The sequence below is a fragment of the Agelaius phoeniceus genome, chromosome 1 (genome assembly GCF_051311805.1).
Source record: "Agelaius phoeniceus isolate bAgePho1 chromosome 1, bAgePho1.hap1, whole genome shotgun sequence".
In the NCBI taxonomy this organism is placed as follows: Eukaryota; Metazoa; Chordata; class Aves; order Passeriformes; family Icteridae; genus Agelaius; species Agelaius phoeniceus.
The window spans coordinates 46,273,174-46,293,418 of record NC_135265.1 but is presented as its reverse complement, the minus strand read 5'-3'; the positions used below and the strand labels follow the sequence as shown (position 1 = coordinate 46,293,418).

The 20,245-nt window shown below is 38.9% G+C and overlaps 1 protein-coding gene across 4 annotated transcripts in view; it reads right to left on the bottom strand.

Annotated features, from left to right (window-relative positions):
- The window catches only part of ULK4 (unc-51 like kinase 4), a 214,474-nt gene that overhangs the window by 9,689 nt on the left and 184,540 nt on the right, over nucleotides 1-20,245 (bottom strand). The window lies entirely within an intron of this gene.

Below are 20,245 nucleotides of genomic sequence, written 5' to 3'. Positions count from 1 at the left end.
AGGATATGAAATATAATACTAAAAAATAAGTTTCCAGACTAAAAAAACATTAAAGAATTGAGAACACTCCTATTGCCCTCTAGACACTCTTTCAAATAATGTCTTCATAGTAAGTGCTGTTCCTGCAATTTTAAATATGCATCTCAGACTTCTCATTCCTACTTGCATCTTTGACTGGCTGAAGGCACTGTCAGTAGGACACAGAGCCTTTCATCCCCAACCAAAGCTACTGTTTCAAATGTCATCCAGGCTGGTGGTGACTGAAAGTTGATGGCTATTCACAGCTGCTTAGTGTGACCTTATTCCCATTTTTTAAGGAACAAATGTCAAGAAATATAGTGGTGTTAAAAACATTGCTATAGTTGATGTGACAGCCCAGCAAATAAGTCAATGGGATAGTAACTTCAGAAATGAGGCACAATGCCTGGGCTGGAGGGGAAAACCTTCTAGTGTTGTGACCCATTTTATGCCTATCCCAGGGCATTCAGTGGTACTTTTCCTCCCAGGCTGTCAATGCTGAACTATTCACAAGCACTGCAGTAATCAAATAAATCATGTCACTTGGTTTATTATTCACAACTCATGATGATGTGGCCAAGAAATATGCAGCCATTCCTTCTCAACAGAGGAGTACAATAACCCAGCAAATACTGCAACCAGGGACTCATGCAGGTGAACTAAACCAACAGATCCATTGGCTGTGACTTATTAAATATAAGCATTTATTTAATTATAAATTGCTCTCCAAACATACGCACTAAGCTGGCAGTGCCCTGAGGAATTATAATAAATGAACTCATCATTTCTCATGACAGATCAGGTGGATCTCTCACTTCTGGAGGCCTGCACACTCTTACAAAGTAACATAGCCTTACCTTTGTGTACTGAAGTGCCAGACCCAATAAAGCATTTGGAGCCTATCAAGTGGAGGCTGTGATGATGACATTTAATTATTAGCAGCCAAAGAGGAATCCCAGGCAGGGACTCAGACACCTGCACAGTGCATGGGGAGTGCTGCTTCCAAATGGCATGGAAACCTTGTGTTGAGAATGAAGTTATCCAAATTCACTCTTCTCTCTGGAGTTCAGGTTGCTAACACAGCCAGTGAAAGCTCCCAGTCCAGACAGCACAGACCACAATACCTTTTCTCAGTGCCCCCACAGCAGGCTGCTGGGGTCCTGGGCTCTCCTGTAGTCCTCTCCCCTTTTCTAAGTAAGTGAGCATCACATTTTGTTGCTGCAGCAGGGTTTCCACTGAATGGGGAGAGCCAGGGAGGTTTGGATGCCTCCCACACAGGGAGTGAATAACATGGGCATTTGGCAGGGAGGCAATTGGCAACATGGCTCTCCAGGTAGGAGAAGTTAAACATGAACTCCCATTTACCAGTGAAGCACTCTAGCTATTAGGGCAATTTTACATCTGGGGCAGCAACTTTCTAAAATACAAAAGCAAAACAACTAAAACTAGCAATGAAAATCCCAGATATATAGACTGGTCTTTTGTGAGGTGTTTATTCTGACATTAGTTACATGTCCTCCCAGCAGGTCTGTGGGAGAGGACCCTGTAAAGCACCAGTTTACAGGTTGTTTAATGAAAATTCATGGTTACTCTAGTCAGGATGTGCTGGTGTAGCAGAGGAACATTCAAAAGCAGTGTGCTTATACGGATATCATACGCTCACTAGGATGGCCACAAGTTATTTTTGGTCTCCATAGTGTTGGAGAGCTCATTCTAAAAGGACAAAAACCTTCATAGCATTGCTTCCTTGCTACTCCTCTCTCTACACATGGTTCCAGCTGGAGAGAGACACAGAATGTGTGTGTGGGAAGAACAAATCAAGTCGGACAAGTTATATTTATGTTACTAATTGCCAAGTCACTTGAACAGGCCTGAGCAATGCTGCTGGACCATAAAAACAAGAAATGAAACTTACAAAAGCGTGAGTGTTCCAGGTGTGCTTTGGCAAGCACATTGCAGTCAGGGATTGCAGACACACCATTACAAAGACTTTGTGGCCTTCAGATCCTGCAAATACATGTGAAAACAAGCAGGTATCTGTGACCAAAAAAAAAAAAAAAACAACCCCACACTACATCAGACAGCTTAGCTCTGATTTTAGAGTTCAAGAATGTTTTTTTCCTCTTTATGGATAAAATTCTTGTTCCACTGAAGTCAACAAACACCTTTTGATTTTGATAAGGCCACGATTTCATTTGAGGTGTTTTGTTTTCTTCTAATTTGTATATGTGTGTGGAGGTTTATTCTAAGTTCAAAGCCATTCCTGCGGGTGACTTGGAACCGTCCCAGTTTCCCGGCAGTCTGAGCGCCACACTGGCTCGAGGACAATTCACAGACAGACAAGGAATGTCTCCCACACGATAGATAACTGTTAATTGATTTTGGATGTTTCTTGACACCTATTCACTTTGAGGCTATTCTCTGCCCTTCAGCACATACATTTTGCACAGAGAGGCATGCTCTGTGATTGTTGTAAAATTATCAACTCTAAGGGGCATTGTCTGAACATAAGAGAAGATTCATAAACTGCAGGGTAATTATTGAACAGAAGGTGCTCTCTGTCTTGTTTGATTTTTAAGGTTTGATTTTATTGCAAGTGCTGTTCTCAGCTCGCTTTCAAAAATGTCTCTATAATCCAGAAAATATCCATTATTGCAGTTTACACCCTCTTTAATGAGTAAGTTTAAAATATTTGACTTAACAGAACTGGATAGGGCAACCTCTTTACATCCATTATACAACCAGCTGACCACAACAGCTTTATTAGGAAAAGTAAACTGCAGTTCTGTCTGGCAAAAGATGGCTCAAAGGTGCTACAGGAGACTTCCACACAGGGCTGCAGTGTTGATAAGTTATGCATGCTCAGAAGCCAGCCCAACATCTATATGACATTGGAAATAAGCACTTGCCATCCTGCTGCTGATGATCTCATCTGCAAACACAGGTTCATCTGTCCCTGCATGCCAACGACTCCCTGAGGTACTACTTCAGATCAGTTTCGCTCTGTCCAAACAATGATCCTAGCTGGCCTCTAATATCAGCTTTAGTCAAATTGGGCCACATACTAAGCTTACACAAAACTTGAAAGCCCTTGATCCCTCTTCCTGCAGCTTCCCAGCAGCTCCCTGTCCTCACCTTGCTGGAACAGGTGAGACCACCACCTCCTAGGTACACCTTACCCTGGTAGTCTCTTGTAACTTCCTTCTTATAAAAGAGACAGGGAAATCCACTGGAAGAATTTTTTATTACCACAGTTCAGATCCTACATTTATGCTCTTTTAGGAGCTGTTATAGAGGCTCCTGGTTGTTGTGGAGCAAAGCAAACTAAAAATAGTTATGAACAAACACTAAAACAACACACAGATTCACTGCACATCTAGATTTCCCCTCAAGTTAATCATTCTCTGAATCTCTCACGTTGAAATATCCTTCATAGTCTTTCTCTAATCAGATTTTCTCCTAAAATAGCTTCTGACAAGTAACTTACAATACTTCTTAAATGTTGATTCCCATAACTCTTTTTCCAGTGATACTGTCTTTTATGGCCTAATAATTCAATCTGTGAATAAGATCCTCAAATTTCAACATCTGTCAACCCTTACGTCTCCCCGTAAAATCACAAAATAGTCTAACTGCAGAAGTTTTTTGGAGTTCTATCAAACTTTCATTGACGTGCTCCGTGGGTTAGGGATGACCTTCTTTACTTTCACATACATGTTCTTTTCATGTTCATCTAGTACAGCTAAATCAAGATCTTTCACTCACACACTCATGTGCATGCAAACCTTCACTTTTGCTTCAGTGAACTGCCTTATCTCAAACCATGGCTGGTTTTCCATCTAATTTTCTCTTCCCTCTCCAGCCGGGGAGTGATAAAGCAGCATGGTGGGCCCCTGGCATCCAACCAAGGTCAGCCCACCACACATGCCCTGACAATTCAAATAATTTCAATCATTTACACTCTTGCAAGGGTAAGAATCATTACCACTGATAACTCATCTTCTTGCTATTAGGAGAACCAGTGACATATTGGAAAGGGCTGACCTTTAAATGGCAATTACCCTACAGGAGAAGTATGCAAGCAACCAAGCAATTGCCAATTTAATAAATGCTGTTGCGTCTAAGAACACAAACTCTTGAACAGCCATGCAGTGATGCTCAGGTGAACTGGGCAAACCCCTAGGAACAGCCAAGAAGTCTCAGTTAGGAACTTGAAGTTTAATGTATACAGCCTCCAAAAAATGATACCTACAGCCTGACATTGTTCCTTGTCCTGCTTTAAAATGCTCCTCATAAAGATAAAAGCCTACTATGCCTTTATGAAGGCAGAGTGATATGAACAGAGCTGTCCAAGTCGTCTGTGCAATTCAAATCTGATCTAGTATGTGAAATCCCTAACTGCCCCTGAGCAGAACCTCTATATAGCATTGATCAACTTACATGGAGGATGAAACTAAATTAGATGGCTCATGATCACATTTGTCATAATCTGGACTTAAACAAGACTCCAACAATTACACATCTCTACAACTTGGCTTGATAAGTTAGATTTATTATTCCAAGAAAAGCAGAAATAGGATGAGTTAAATTAAGAATTAACACAGATTACAAAAAACTCCTTTGTAAATAATAAAAAGAGTAGCAAAGTCATGTTAGAAAACTCATTCTGAACTATGATTTTGAGCTAAATATTAAAGCACCAAACATTAGTTCCTTTGTAGCCCCATCAGACTTGATTTCCGGGGACACATAAAACTCGGACACCTTGAGGTTTTCCTTAAGTACCAAACACGGACAGTCTTGCATATACAGGATAAAAACAAAACCACCCCTCCTCCTGCCAAAATCCAGAAAAATGCTCTGAAGAATTTTTTATTGGAGGAAAAAAGGATCAGTGTATTTATGCTTCATGTAAAATGCAACTAGGAATTTAAATGACTGAACAGGGATGTAAGTCTATAAAACACCAATTTCTGAGGAAAATTATGTTTAATATAATGGTTCAATTTCCATAAAATTGTAAAAACTGTCACAAAAACAAATGGACTTCTGAAATTGATGCTTGCTTATTGTCATGTGACAGATGGCTCTGGCTGCCTGGCAGAGAGCAAACAGCTACCTTGTTGGCTTGCACTGGCCTCGGAGAGAATAAATTTAGTCTGTTTTTCATTTAACAAGTCCAGTTGCATTTATGTATCTTTACAGCGGCAAGTCAGTCATCCATGTGTAATTACACAGAGGAGGTCAAAAGGAAGTAATAGTGATGAGCCCAACAGATGACACAGCTTGGCAATCTCAACAGTATTGCACTATGTAAAATTACAGTGCGCTGAAACACCAAATGAGTCCAGCAATACTTTTGTGCCCACAGAAACAATGAATTAGGACTCCATAATGAAACAACAGTGATAGTCATTGGGAATTACGCTGGCCTCGAATTTTGAATTGAATAAACAGGTTGCAGGTTTCAGAACTGCCGGTTTCACCACACAACCCAAAGTCAAACAGCTGTCTGTGTGAAAAGATCCTATTTCTCATTGCTGACCATGGCAGTATTGCTTTTCAGACAGCTCCTGTACCTATTCATAACCATACTGGGCTCCCAGCACCCAAATAAGCACAGTGATAATTGCTGCAGGGGTATCTCAGAAAGTGAACATGTTCTGAACAAATGGGTAAGTAGCTTCCTCCAGGGAGCTGAGTCTGCAATATGCCAGCCATTGGAATAGAGACTTCTCAGTCTTGGTGCTCTCCACAATTAAGAACAGATCCCATTTTTGATTTTCCCATCCCCATCAGTGTCATTAAAGAGCACCTGTTGTAAACTGACTGAAAAAAGTCAGTTGTGAAAACAACTATCAACCAAAGTGCAAGTCCAAATGTGCACTTAACGCAGACACACATATACTTACAGACTTAGACTACTTATTCCAAATAAACATAATAATACTTAACACAGAGTGAATGGTTCTGTAGGCCAAGTTGTGAGTAAGCATTCACAGCTACTTCAGAGGTCATCCTCCCTCACTGCACCTCACACTGCAGATAACCACAAGTCATCAGTACATTTGGGTTTTGGGTTTTGTCAACACTTGCCTGTTCATTAAGTTGTGTTTAGACTTCATACACTTCATCATTTATGAGCCCTGCTGTTTTAGTGACATCAAGAAACAACTGATTTAATGAGTTCACATTAAATCAGTGAGCCAACTCACTCTTGGCTGACTGTCAGTTTCATCAAGGACTGGCAGGAAAAGGTTCCTGGGGGAGCTTTCTAAAGCTTTTCTCAATTTGTTGAGATTTAGGTCCTGTGCATAAGAGAAATTCTTGAAGATATCTCCAACATAATACCATCCTATTGTCCTTTATAATTATATTTCAAAATAGAGATGAATATAAACACAGTGGAGTTTCTTTGCTGCAACTGCAAAAACAAATGGGCTTTAAGACAAGGTTAAATGATTTCCAGCAGAAACTTGCAAAGAGAAGATAAATCACCCTTTTCTTTCAACACAGTGCTGTGCAGTCACCTTCATCTTTTCTTATCAACTGCCATTTCCACACATGCATGAAGTGCTCCTATTATGTTACGATCACAATCTTTAACCTGGCAGTCTTCTATCAACAATAGAAGAAAAAGATGCAAAGGCCATGAGTCCAACATGATGTCTCTAACTACTGGCATGAATGGCAACATAATGCTTTACTGTTAATTATAGAAATCAGAGAAGATAAAATACTCATAAATAAAATTAGAAGATAAATACTCATAATTAATAAAATACTCATTTTATTTAAGGGTAAAACTCAAGTAGCTGGTAACTTGTCCCTGGCAGTGTAAGAAGGGTGATGCAGGACAATTCTGCATAATACTTGACAGGAGATGGAATGAGGGGAATAAGACTGGCTCTCTGTGCAGGCCGTGGCCATGACCAGGACAATTTTGTCCCAATGCAAATGCCTAGCTGTAATTGCCAAAGTGGGACAAGGCAAGGAGGCATATACCACAGTGTCAAGAAATGGGTGCAGAAGTTATAAAATATCTGTTTAAATTGTTCATCCTCTCCACATAGAAAGCTTTGTCTGGCACTGTTACCACAGATACTCCAGCTTATCTCCTCCATTGTGTAGTTAAACAAATTTAAGCTAAATTAAAATAATGCAATTAAGTAAAGAGTCAAGCAATCACAAGCACTTCAGCTAAAGCAGGTCAAGAGATTACCAACTACTTAGCCAGAATGTGAAACCTATGTATAGATGCACTCACTACATGGCAGTGTTAAGTAGGCTGGCTTGAACCACCTCTGTTGGTGATTTACAGTGATCTATTTTAGTCTGTGCTGCAAAAGATGGGGGGAGCCCATACAGGGCTGTGTTGTCTCAGCAAAGGTAGCATTAATTTCCAACTGAACAAGCAACAGCTTCTTCAACTCCTTTGCCCTGATGGCACCATGATGGATTATTTTTTAATGCATCCTTATTTTTATAAAACATATTTTAATTGAGACTAGTTCTGTCATCAGTTATGTTGTCCAAAGGGGTTTTGTTTGGTTTAGTTGCTACAGTAAAAATTTTTTTTTAAAAAAATCCATGTTCCAACTGTCTGCTCCATTTTTTTGTCAGTGGTTCCTGTCCCCAAAGCATGAAGGGGAGAATAAGATCCCTGTTTTAATCTCACTTGCTCTGGTTCCCAATTTAGCTGGAACACCCATTGAAGGTCTGAGTGCATAAATGCTGGCCTGAGAAAGGTTTCCAGGTCTGTGGAGTAGGGACAGCAGAGAGGCAGCACAGTGAAGCAGAGGTAGTGGTGGACCACGCAGGGCAAACTCCACTGCTGCCACCATCTCAGAGCCTTAAGCATGAGCTCACAGACTTTGTCATTAAAAGGTGGAGATAAAGAGGTAGAAAGATGAAAAGAAAACTTTCAGCAAAGTACACAGTAAAGGCAGTCAGTCCTGTAAACACAAAATCTGCTGAATTTCCAAAGAAAACCCTTATCCTAAAGGAAGTAATTTAATTTGGATTGGAAAGCATTCTCTGGAAGACAAACTGACCGTTTCTCTTTGTAACTCTCTAATACAGCAGAGATTGACCTTTGCATTCTCATTTTGATGCTTATCTTGAACAAATAGCCTAGAAGTCAATGTCTACTGAGAAAAAATTAGGGAAGTGCTTTTTCTCTAAAAGCGCAGAGCAAGTCCTAGGGAAATAAATTAATAAATATAGGGCCGGCAGCTGTGGCTGAATGTTAACCAGCTTTGTGATGCTGTGTTTATTTTGCCATGAAATGCTTGCTGCGACAAGTTAAACTTCAATCTTGAATTACATGATTAAGTTTTTCAGGGAGAAAACTTTTGTTATCTCAAAATCTATTTCAGTATGTGCAGAGGAACAAACATTTTCTTATTTTAAACATTTTTGCTTTTATCTCATAGGTTAATGTAGTGTTCAAGGAATGGATAGCACTGACCAAAGGCAACCCTATTGACTGCAAAGGTTCTGACAAACTTTGCCCACACAGATTGGGCTGTGAACCTCACACCTGGCTTGCAGCACCGTCACATTGGCAGTCTTGGCTTCAGCTGAAAAGACAGTCCTATCGAGCTGTGTAAAAACCAGCTACCCACAATCCAGCTTTCAGCTGTGATCTAATCAGGCTGTGAACTGGGTACTTTTCTCTCTCATTTTCACTTTGACTATGGAAAAAAAATCACAAAGCACTATTATCACACAAAGGTACTCATAATAAATATGCACAGGTTACAAATAAAACATTTCTAACTTAATAAAGCAATTTGTTTTCTTTTAGAGGTTTCAAGTGAAAATTCCTGACATTTTTGCTGATATGCAGCTAATTACACCAGTGTTTTGCATTTGCCCTTGCACAATTACCACTAACAAGGTGTGCCTTAAAATTAGATGTTGCAGCCCTTACACTTAACCTGATTAGGTCAATAATTTAAATATTAACAGTTACAGAAATGCAGGCAGAGAGATTCTTGTTAAACAAGAAGTCATTACATACTCTTACACTGTACTCTTTTAAAAGCACAGTGGTTTCAGATGCAGAATGAGCACCTGGATGCCTGCCACAAGATCCTGCCTTTTGCTCCTATGCCCACCAATCTTACAACTTTGTCCTCCAGGACAAGGTAACTGAGTCACAGTGCAAACTTAGTCATGTCACAAAACAAAGCTGATGTGATGATCTCATTACTGTTCCAGGAAAAGGAATAAACTCAATTCCTGTTGACACCAGCAAATCCAGCTTTCAGCAAAGACCCACAAAGGCCCTGACCACATAACAGAGAGAACAAGTAACATGAGTGGCACTCTATTAAGGAAACTATTATCATAACGAGATAGTGACAATGAGACTTTTAAAGAAAGTCTCAGTGCTTTGTCAGAGAATTTTGTCAGGATTTTAAAGGAGATTTTGAAGGATTGCTGATTCAACCAAGTTCGTGATCCTTTTTTGGTAACTTTAAGGTACCTGGAGATTACCTTTATGTGAGGATAAAAATAGTTTTGTACATTAAAAAATAGATTTATTGCACTTTTTCAAGCACTCAAGCCAATCTAAAGTGGCTAAGAGGTTCATTTTGAAGCTCTGTAACCTTTTTTTAATACTATATTTGGATGACTGCCTAGCATAGTATAAAACATGTAGAAACAAAATCTAAAATGACTAAATCTGACTTAAAAAGAATACCTGTCTGATCAAAGCCCCTAGCTCACCTGTGTTGCTTTTTTTAGTTTGGGATGTTCTGGGGTTTTTTTTTTTTTTTTTTGTAAAACTAACTAGCAGGAAGTCTCATCTTCTGAGAGTTGTACTTAAAACTGATTGCTTATAAAGATTTGAAGAATGATTTGGATTATCATTATAAAACAGCACCCAGGGGAACTGGGTGGATCAAGGGATTGCTAATGAGATATTGAGTCTTTCACATCTAAACTGCTGATTTAAATTCAACCCAACACAAAGTTCCCTCAACTGGTGGACATCTGATGATCTGTAAAAAATGAGGTGATGTTCTCACTCTATTCTTAGAAAATACATGTTGAACTGCCAAGAAAATCATCACTCTTTGCAGTGAAACCAAGAAGCGAATTGACAATGAAAGACTAAAATAATTTTTATCCCTCAATACAGTAATATAACACAAGGCTTTGGCTTTCTGGATCAGGTTTACTTTCCCCAACCTGCTCAAAATAAGTTTCAGCCTCTAAGACTACTAAAGTAAAATCAAGTAAAACATTTTAGTAAGGTAAAAATTATTATTTAAGTTCCAGAGTAGCTATATTGGGCTTTAATGACTTATAATTTACAGAAAGGGCAGTGGTGGATGTTAATGAGTGACTCAGATGACTTTCTATTATGCTTTTCTGCAGGAGCAGTCATTATCACATGTCAGTTGCTCAGAACATAGCACTCTCTAGTCCTCCCTCTCATTTAATAAAAGCCAATTAATCATTTCCAATCATTTACGTACTCAGTGAATTCAGAATCTGGTTTCATTCACTCATAAATTACAGTAAATCTATCATTTTAATTAACTAACTAGTCATAGCTGTTCTACAGACATTTTGTTTGTGTGAACATACTTTAGCCTATGAACTATTTGCAACTCTTATTACTGTGATTCTTGGTTTACTAATTGGATTTGTGACAGACCAGCTGTATGACATATTACCTTTTCTCTGTGCTGACTGCTGGGTCAGATTGAGTCTCCACCTCCTTGGCCTCAAGTTCTTTGCTCTTGGTACATGACAGGATTTTCAATCTCAAATGGCTACAGTGCAAACCAAGCCCACAGGCTGCACAGGCAGATGGACTGATCTTACCTGCATATGAATCAGTGGGTTGGGCACACATTAATTGACACATGACCACAACCTGTTCCACTCATACAGCCTTCTTCCCTCCTTCCTTCCTCCCCAAAAGTGCTCTTCCCCCCCATAATCCAAGCCTCTTCTCCCTGCAAGAACTTCCCTCATCACCCATATGCACAAGGGGAACTGACCAGTTCTCAGAGCAAGACCCAGCCATGTGCTGGTGCTACTGGGGAATGGAATGGGGAAGACTAGGTAAATTCTTTGTTATGCTTTTCAAATGATCCCCCAATAAAGTTCATGTCTTACCAGGGAAAAAAACAGCTTCTTCCTGTGCTAGGTCCCAGGACAAATCTAAAGAGATTGTCCCTCAGACCAGGAAGGAGGAATGTGGTCCTTCTAAATAATGGAAGTTGCTGATTATCCAAAGAAGTTTCCCTCCACAGTACCATCAAAAATATCCAGTAGGTTCTAAGATGCTGCTTACAGCAGATATGCTTACAGCTGGCCAAAGCCACCAAACACAAGAAATGTTCCTTAGCAGGGATAAAGAGAGACATCTTGAGAGAAGATACCATTTCCTCTCCTGCTAATCCTTTCCTACTTTCTTCCCCTTCTGCCTTATGTATCCTGATCACTCCACACCTAGTTTTCCCAGCCATCCTTCCACAGACACCCATGAGCTGGTGCTGGAAATTTGTCCTAGGGAACAAAATCAGCAAACTTAATTCGTGACAGGGGCAGGTTCCTTCACATCATTAGAAGAGGCCACTGCTACACTCATTGCCTATGTGTAAAGACAGTGACATAAGAAGGTAACCACCAACATCAGCACTCTTGAGTCCTTGAGAAAGCCCTGGATATGGTCCTCTGGAATACAGCTGGTGAGAAGGAAAAGATCACCTTAGAAGATGCCAGAAAAAAATCCATACAAGTACTAGACTACCACCTTTCAATAAAATCAAGGTATTGGGTCTGATTTCTGTCATCTGAGGAAGGCAAGATTCCCTCCCTTCCAATTAGGTGTCTTCACCTAGATGATGAAACGACGCCAACACTCAGTGATATCTTCCGTGCCTAAACCTCCTCTTACAGCTCCAGCTGTTCCCAGTCTCCGTTAATGGTCAATCCCACAAGGCTTGGCAAGAGCTAGAATGAACTGGATCCAGAGAGAAAAGGTGTACATAGAGAGCCCTTTCTTCTTGCATTGCAAGTGGAACTGTTGGAGGTGTGTAATTCTCTGCCAGGAGGCTGCTAAGAAGCTTCCTTGTTCCCTTTGACTTTCTCAAGGAGTAGATGTGTGCACAGGCTCCAATCTCCTCCCAAAGAAGTTGACGTGTGATCAACATGCCTCTTTGATCGCTAAAGCTACTATTAATCTGTGAGAAGAACTTCTCAGTCTCATGGCTTCTCACAGCTGCTTTTGAAAGTTCTACTGAGAAGCTTTAAGAAATGCCTTTTCAAGCTCCCAGTCCACTGTATCACACAGGTTACAATTCTTCACACATTATTGACTCATTTGGAGGAACTGGATAAATATGACTTCCCTCCACAGACATCATATTGACTCTTATGTAATCCACTGTAGTTATCTTTCTGTTTACCCATCCCTTCCCTATTATCATGCCTAATAGTTCAGCCTTACAGAAGTCAGAGTTAATTGCCAGAATGATCCCTGGAGCCCTTTAAAAAAATGTTAGTCTAGATAATGGTTTACCTGATAGGCTGCATATCAGAACTATAGGCTCAACAATTTCTTGGACAATTACCATTGGGACCAGCTGACCTGTTATTAGTCAATTAGTCAAATCGTTCTAAAAGATCTTTTTGTAACACCTTAATTTTTTTCAGACAATTCTATGTACTGAAAAACCAGATTGATATGATCAAACTGTGCGACAGGCAAAAATCAGAAGTCTGAAAAGTGATCTTTGTGGTGTAAGTCCAAGACTTTCCCTCTTCTTCAGAAGAATACTTCTTGTGTCAGTCTAGAAAGTGAATTCTTATGCAAAGTTACAGTAATTTCTCAAAATCTTTGTAAATAGTGATGAATTACTACCTCCATTGCAGATGATGTATGTTCATTTGAGCTATTAATGAGAACTACCCCTAAACATGAAGAGTGGCATCTTTGTCTCTTATGAGACATTTTTGAGAAGTACACACTTCAGAGTATAACCTGGCTGACTGACTTTGCTAAATAGCACATACTAATCAACTTGGTACAACAACACGGACAATAATTTAAATTACCACCACACAGTTCCCACAAGTTTTTTTTAGCACCTCAATATTTATGGACATAAACATTCTAAGACAGATAGAAGATTGCAGACAGTAGTCTGCAATTGTCTTCTGATGAACACCCCATATAAAGGAAGGTTATTTAATCAGCTTGAAATTATTTTTTATCATTTCCCTTGAAACGTTTCCTGGATAAAGCTCCTGGAGATGGGACACCTTCTAATTGTGTCCATCCTTTAACACATTTCCATCCAAAAATTTCATACACCAGAGGGACTCCCCTCAAAACTGACACTCAGAGTGACATTTCTTGTATGGGGCCATTTCTGAATTTGCTCAGGCAAACAGAAATGAGAGAAGTTTTTGAACAGCATGTTCCCATGTATTTGTAGCATATCTATGACAAGGACACAAATATATCATAACAGCATATCTAGCTTTTGACTCTGAGAACAAATTATAAGCGTATTTGCTCTTGTTTAATGTGAGCACCACTGGGAAGCACTTTTTGAAAGGATAATGAGGCAGTGGAAAGGACTAAGATACACAAAACTATGAGAAGAGGATAATTTTGTAATGGGTATATACTGTGGGAGTCCTCTGAATGGATGCCCAGAGCCAAGAAAAGCAGAACCTTTCTTCATTTTCTAAATGAAATAAAAACTTCTAATAAAGACTATAGATTAAAGAATATTATTGCCATAGGACATGCCAGTGAAGTAAAAGTAGAATATGATAGCTTTTCAATGAGAAACAGAAATCACAGGATTAGAGTTGAGAGAATAAAATATAGGAAGCTAAAATCAGAAAATGTTGCAAACACATCTGAGAACATAACCAAAATAGTCTTGAGTACAGTGTGCTTACCAGATTAATGGGGGGAAAATTTGCATAATTAAAAGGCATTAACAATTAACGTAATGCAAGTGAAGGAGCAAGAACCTCATTGCGTTATAATTAGGAGAACTATTTGCCAGTCTCACTTTAAATTTGACTCAGAAGCTTCTGACACATCAGTGGCATTTATATGAGTAAAAGTTACTGGAATGACCATATTTAAAACACATTAGGGCCACTAACTTGTAGGTTATCAGTTAACCAAAGACTTGTTGAGTACATCACCAACCAGCATTGGGGGAGAAAATGAGGGTAAGTTCTCTAAGCAGTCTTAAAGGCTGTGGTACAGAAAACATTAAATTAGGGGAAATGTCAAAGAGTGGTTAGGGTATGGAAATAGATAGCTGATGGGTATATAACAAAAAGTGCAAATATCAGATTGCTAACAAGGAAGTCTCCTGGGTGAGACTGCCATAAGAACAAGCTGGAAGCTGGCAAGTGGGGAGGGCACAGAGAGATAAGCAAATGGAGGTTATGGCCTTTCTCTTCCTAGATCACAGAAGAGGATTTAATTAGTGGTTAGGGTTATCCACAGAGCAGCTTCTCCCATGGAGAGCAGGGGGATTTGAAAATAGGACAATGGCATTTCAGTAGGGCACAACAGCTGAGAAAGGATTCTCCAGTGAATAGGGAGCACTCGTTCACAGCTTCTCCTCTCCCTCCTTATTTTGAATGAACTCAGATCTTGGAAACTGAGCCGATGCCTGTGTTCAATGTTCAAGTTGTTTACATGGCTGACTGACAGGAGATAATATTTCTTTACATCTCTCTTTACAGAAGCCTGCAGCAACAGATGGATTTTGCAGCATAATCTAAAGGTCAACAACTTCTGACCAGCAAAGTAATGGAGAACAGACCAGGCTGCAGCAAGTTCAGCACAGGGGAAACCTAATTAAAAATTATGTTCATATTTAACCCGTGTTTCAGAATTGCAAAATCACAGAGGGACTACCTGAGGCACCTAGAATATGCTCAAACCAATCAATATTTTTCCTAGGAAGAAAAGCTATGCATAAATGTAAATCACATGCCAAATTCACAAGTGGATTTTATAGTGGTGAGTCTGAAATGGCTGAAAATTATTTTCATGAGTTATACATTTGGAATAAAACCCCCAAACTAAATCCAAAACCCCCTCAAAAACCCCCAAACAAACAAAGCACTGTTAACATGACATTCAGAAGGCCTTATGTTTAATTAAGACTTCCATGCCATAAACTTGAAAAGTTCTACTTCTCTTCCAATGAGAAAACTGGTTCAACCCTGCCATACTGCTCAGCTGCCCTCACTTGCACTGAAATTTCTTCAGCTGTCCAAGGTTGTATCCCTCAGCTCCTGAATATCTGTCAGACTCGGGCACTAAATAAATATGAGCTATGCTTAACAGTAATGCATACAACCACAGCATCCCACCTAAAATAACTGAATGATCAGTCAGATAACATTTTTCTAGGCTTTTAGTAAGAAATCCGTTTTTAAGACTGATTAAAACATTAAGAAAAGTTTTCAGCTACAGACTTTTAAACCAAGCACAGAAAATACACATATAAGAAATGAAATGCACATTTTAAAAGAGCTGGCTAAAACACAGACTTTGCTCCAGTTGTTGCTTTGATTCCATGAGACCATGAAGAAGACCAACCAGTGGGAATTCAAACATTAGATCACAATAAATCAACAGGCATGAAAACATTAGCTCAGGCATTAAATTTACATTTTCCAGACCATTGGCTCTTGTGACCCAGAATATACTGGGAAATTTCAAGTTCTACTGTCAGTTCTGTAGCTCTGTTTCACTTTAGCCCAAAGCAAGAATCATGAAGTGCAGGCTCTTGCTTCACTCCCTTGCCCTATACTGGAACATATTTATTTTTAGGTATGGCACACTTACAATCTTACTACACTGAGGAGTGGGGAAGATAAGGTGCAGGCTCAGGCTCAGACTGGGATGGTGCACACAGTGTTTAAATGGAAGCAGCAGCTGTTGGGGGACCATACAACCAGCTGCTTACTGCAAGAAGCTTTAACATACTCAGGGAGAACAGAACTTCCAGATACTTTTTTCTAATATGGAAGAAATTGTTAATGAGCACGTAAGAAGCTGCCACTTTTTTTTAAGGGTTTCAAGCTTTTAAAACATTTCAAATAGGGAAAAATTTCAAGGGATGGCAAACCCACAGTTTCAAAACAGAAGTCAAATTCTTGCCACAGGCAGCAAGCTCTCAGAAAAGCAGAGTTAAACAAAAGGCACAAGAATTTTTAAAACAACCAGATAATAATAACAACATAACACCTCTTTGTAATCTTCCAGAAAACTGAAAAGTTCATAAAGAATAGCTTATGAAAGTTTCAACCTAAGGACAACACCTTTTATAAAAAATCACAGATGAAACACCCTAAAGTTACAGGCAATTGTTGCTCAACAGAAAAAAAGTCAGAAAATCCCAATAATAAGCAACCACCCATACCATATTAATCCCTGGCTATGTCACAAAACAAAAGAAAAAAATTACTATTTCACTGTCTTTGTGGCTAACATGCTTTTAAGCATGCTCTGTCTCAATAGCATCACCACAATGTTTCTCCTAAGCATTGTGCTGCTGTAAAGACTTTCCAGCACAGCTGTTTGTCTTCCCTGTCCTTCTATTATTTTAGAAATCGAACTAGAATAAGACTGATGACAGATGTTTAAATATGTCTGTTGCTACCACAGTTTCAATAGCATTGCACAAAGACTATAAAGCACCTCCTGCCCACTACCATTCAGCCTACTCAGCTGCACTGAGCAGACCCAAAGGACACACTCAGAAATGCTCCCCTTCTTCTATTCCAGTTGAACAATGGTTCTCCTGGATTTAACTTTACTTCTCTTGTAGGAAATTCAGATAAATAAAAATCAACATAATTTGCAAGGTTGTGATGGGAGTACTGCCCAAGTACACTGTTTCATACTCTCAAGCAATATTGAATCAGTTATGGAATACTTATAGTAATAAAAACAGAACACAATAAAAATGCAGATTCTAAATTTTCTCATAATAAATTCCCAACTATATGTGATACAACATCTCTAATGCAAAAAATATTCTGCAGATACAGCCTCAAACCCACACACACCTCTTCATTTCAACTTTCCATGATGAGCCTGTGCTGATTTGATTTGCTGGTATAATGCTGCTGAGAGTTAAGGGTTTCTCTATGGTAGCCTCACCTCAGCTGGGACTAAGGAGCAGAAGAGCCTGTCACTGATGCACACCATGTGTGGTTATCCTTCACCTATCTGTCCAAGCAAAACTCAGACATATGATGTTTGGCCTCCACAAATTTCTCAAATTAAATTATTTTCCTTTGGATCAAGTTACTCATGTTGTTAATAGCTGGCTCATCAACAAAAAGTAGTTACTACAGTTATTTGGATGTTAGATAACTTCTAAAGGTTGTGGAATAAGCTGGAATTAATACAGAAACTTTCTGCAGGAAATTTACTTATTTTTAGAGATAAAATTAAATCCACAGGGGTCTTTTCAAGTCAATATAAATTATTTTTTTCTGTGAAATCATATCCATTAATACTACTGTCACATACAGGAGAACTGATTAAGACATGTAATAACTTTGGTTGAGGATTCACACCTACACTGGGCAGGAAAAATATACCCATGTCAGTGGCTTGTTCTATACTATGTAAATTACCATAATGATAGCAAGCAATTTTTTTAGTCATTCATTCATTCATTCTCCTAAACACCAACTTTCCAATTTATCAAGATAAATGAAGGAGCTGAACTACAATTATTGGTGGGAAATTTAATAACCTCTTTTAAGTAAATGTTGATTTTGAACCATAGTGCCATACCAGACAGATAATGGCATTCTGCACCATGTTTAAATGAGCTCCAATTAACATAGGCTGTAATTTATTTTCCAGTTCTAAAGCTGCAGAGGTAGATGCTAACTACTCCTCTTTTATATCTGCTTACAATAATTTTGCCATGACTGAAGATAAATAATTGAGATAACTTTCCACCTTCTGTCACTGAAATACAGTTTTTGTGACTTACCAAAATTGATTGCTTCTAACACTGCTATCAAATTGCTTAGGGAAATTATTCATTCATTGGATGTTAAGTTTTTATTTTTTGTCCTGTTAAGGACGCTTAACTAAGGACAACAGATCATAAAAGACAATATTCTGAAAGATACAATTTTCTTTAACTGTGGTTTGCAGGGAGACTTCTAAAACACCAAACACCTTCACATATTACAACCTCCTGCTGTAAGTAGTAAACGTGGTGTTTTCTAAAGCACGAGGTTCACAGTAAGAAAACAGCTTACCTACTATCATACTTAAGGTAACTGGGAAAGAAAAAAATTACTGTGCAACCAAACCAGTTAAATACTGCCTTAGTAGAAGCAGAAAGTGGGCAGATACTTAGGGTCATGGTTTACTGGTGGACTTGGTGGTCTGGGGTTCATAGCTGGACTTGATTATCTCAATGGTTTTTTCCAACCTAAATGATGCCATGATTCACAGATATAACAGCCACTTAGATTATTCATTTGAACTCTGAACAGTGGTCAAAGGTCAGGCTTACAAGAATTAAGAACTAGGCCAAAGCATGCAGGGCCAAGTATAGGTCTGGCAAATTCTATAGAACCTAGACAAGGCCCAAGGTACAGAGGGGAAAAAAAAATACTGAACCAGCCAGCTATAGAGAGCAGAAGCAAAATGTTGAGTTAACTGTATCAAAATAGTAATTAGGCTAAGAACATGTTTGAATTGTCAGCTGCAGAGGTAAACTAAGGGAGATTAAACATTGTGCCTTACGTGAAACTTTCGTGGTGAAACTTCTTTTGTTTTTGTGCACAGGCGTATCCTTACCACACAAGATACAATACCTGATTGCACCTGGGCACTTTTACTGGAAAAATATATTCCTGACTATCCTGATATGAGCTTTGACATCAGCAGAATAATTCTCAGTTTTCTCTAGTCAAAGGAGGGACAAAGTCTATATAATAATATGTTTTAAAGTTGATTTGTTTTAATAAATAGGTAAATAAAATTTTGGAAGAACTTTTAGGGTGATTTTGGAGGAATGGAAGGTTATTGTTTGGGTTTTTTTATTTTCTAAGACAATATTAATAGTGGAATTAATATACCCAGGCATCCTTGATACATTGAAAAGTGGGTGGCTAACAGAGAGCAATCATTTTAGCATCAGGTCAACAGTGAATGTCCAATAGGTGTTCTTTGAGCCAAAGAAAATTCCCCAGTTACAGAGTTGAACAAAAGCAGGTGTATAATAAATATTAGCTTTAAGAACTAAAATTCTTAAACTGCAAAAGGACTGAAAACCCAACAAATCAGTACTTTTTAAAATAGCCAATTATAGGTTAATTCTTGCTCAGAGAAGGAAACATTGCAGAGATGGAAACTGAATGCTGTCTATGGGCATGCTGAAAAATACAGTGCAGAAACATCTGAGATAAAAGTGCAGACTCACAAAAAGCTGAGAGCACTAACCCCAACAGAATTGTATCACTTTCTGTGCATCTGTGTCACTCACAACTTATACCTCTCCTTCAGTGAACTGAAAATGGCACATCAATGAGACCTAATCTAACAAAATCACCTGCACATGATGCAGGTAACTACTAATTCAATTTAAAATTATTGATCATTCTGAAATTTCAAGGTCCAAATATGAAAGTAAAAATGTTTCTTTCCTAAGATACATGGGAAAAAACCTCAGAAAAATGGATATAAGATAGAATATACAGAAAATTAGATTCCATTAATCTTTTCCCCTTACAGATAGGTTGCAGTTTAAGAGCTGAGACTCAGACCAGGACAACTTCACCAAGGTTAATGGCAGCATCTGAGGGAGTAATGGCTCAGTGAACATGGACTGGCTGTTTCCACAGCCAAATCAACCACAAGCCCTGTCTGCTACCTTTGAGGAAGACAAACAAAAAGGGAAGTTTCAATGGGAGAAGCAGCCCTGCAGTTTCGGTTACTTCTTTGAGAGGTTTTTGCTCACTTCCATTTACACAGCAGGTTGATTCTTCATAATTCAGATACTAATTAACTTCTAAATTTTTCCCTTCAATGTATTTAATAAGCACAGTAACACTACAAAATGTGGATTAGTCAGCTAATACACCCACACCCTGGGTGTGTTATGGCCCTTAGCAACACTGCTGCCCCAGTACATCCAAGATGAATGCACACTGGCTGAGTAAAACACAC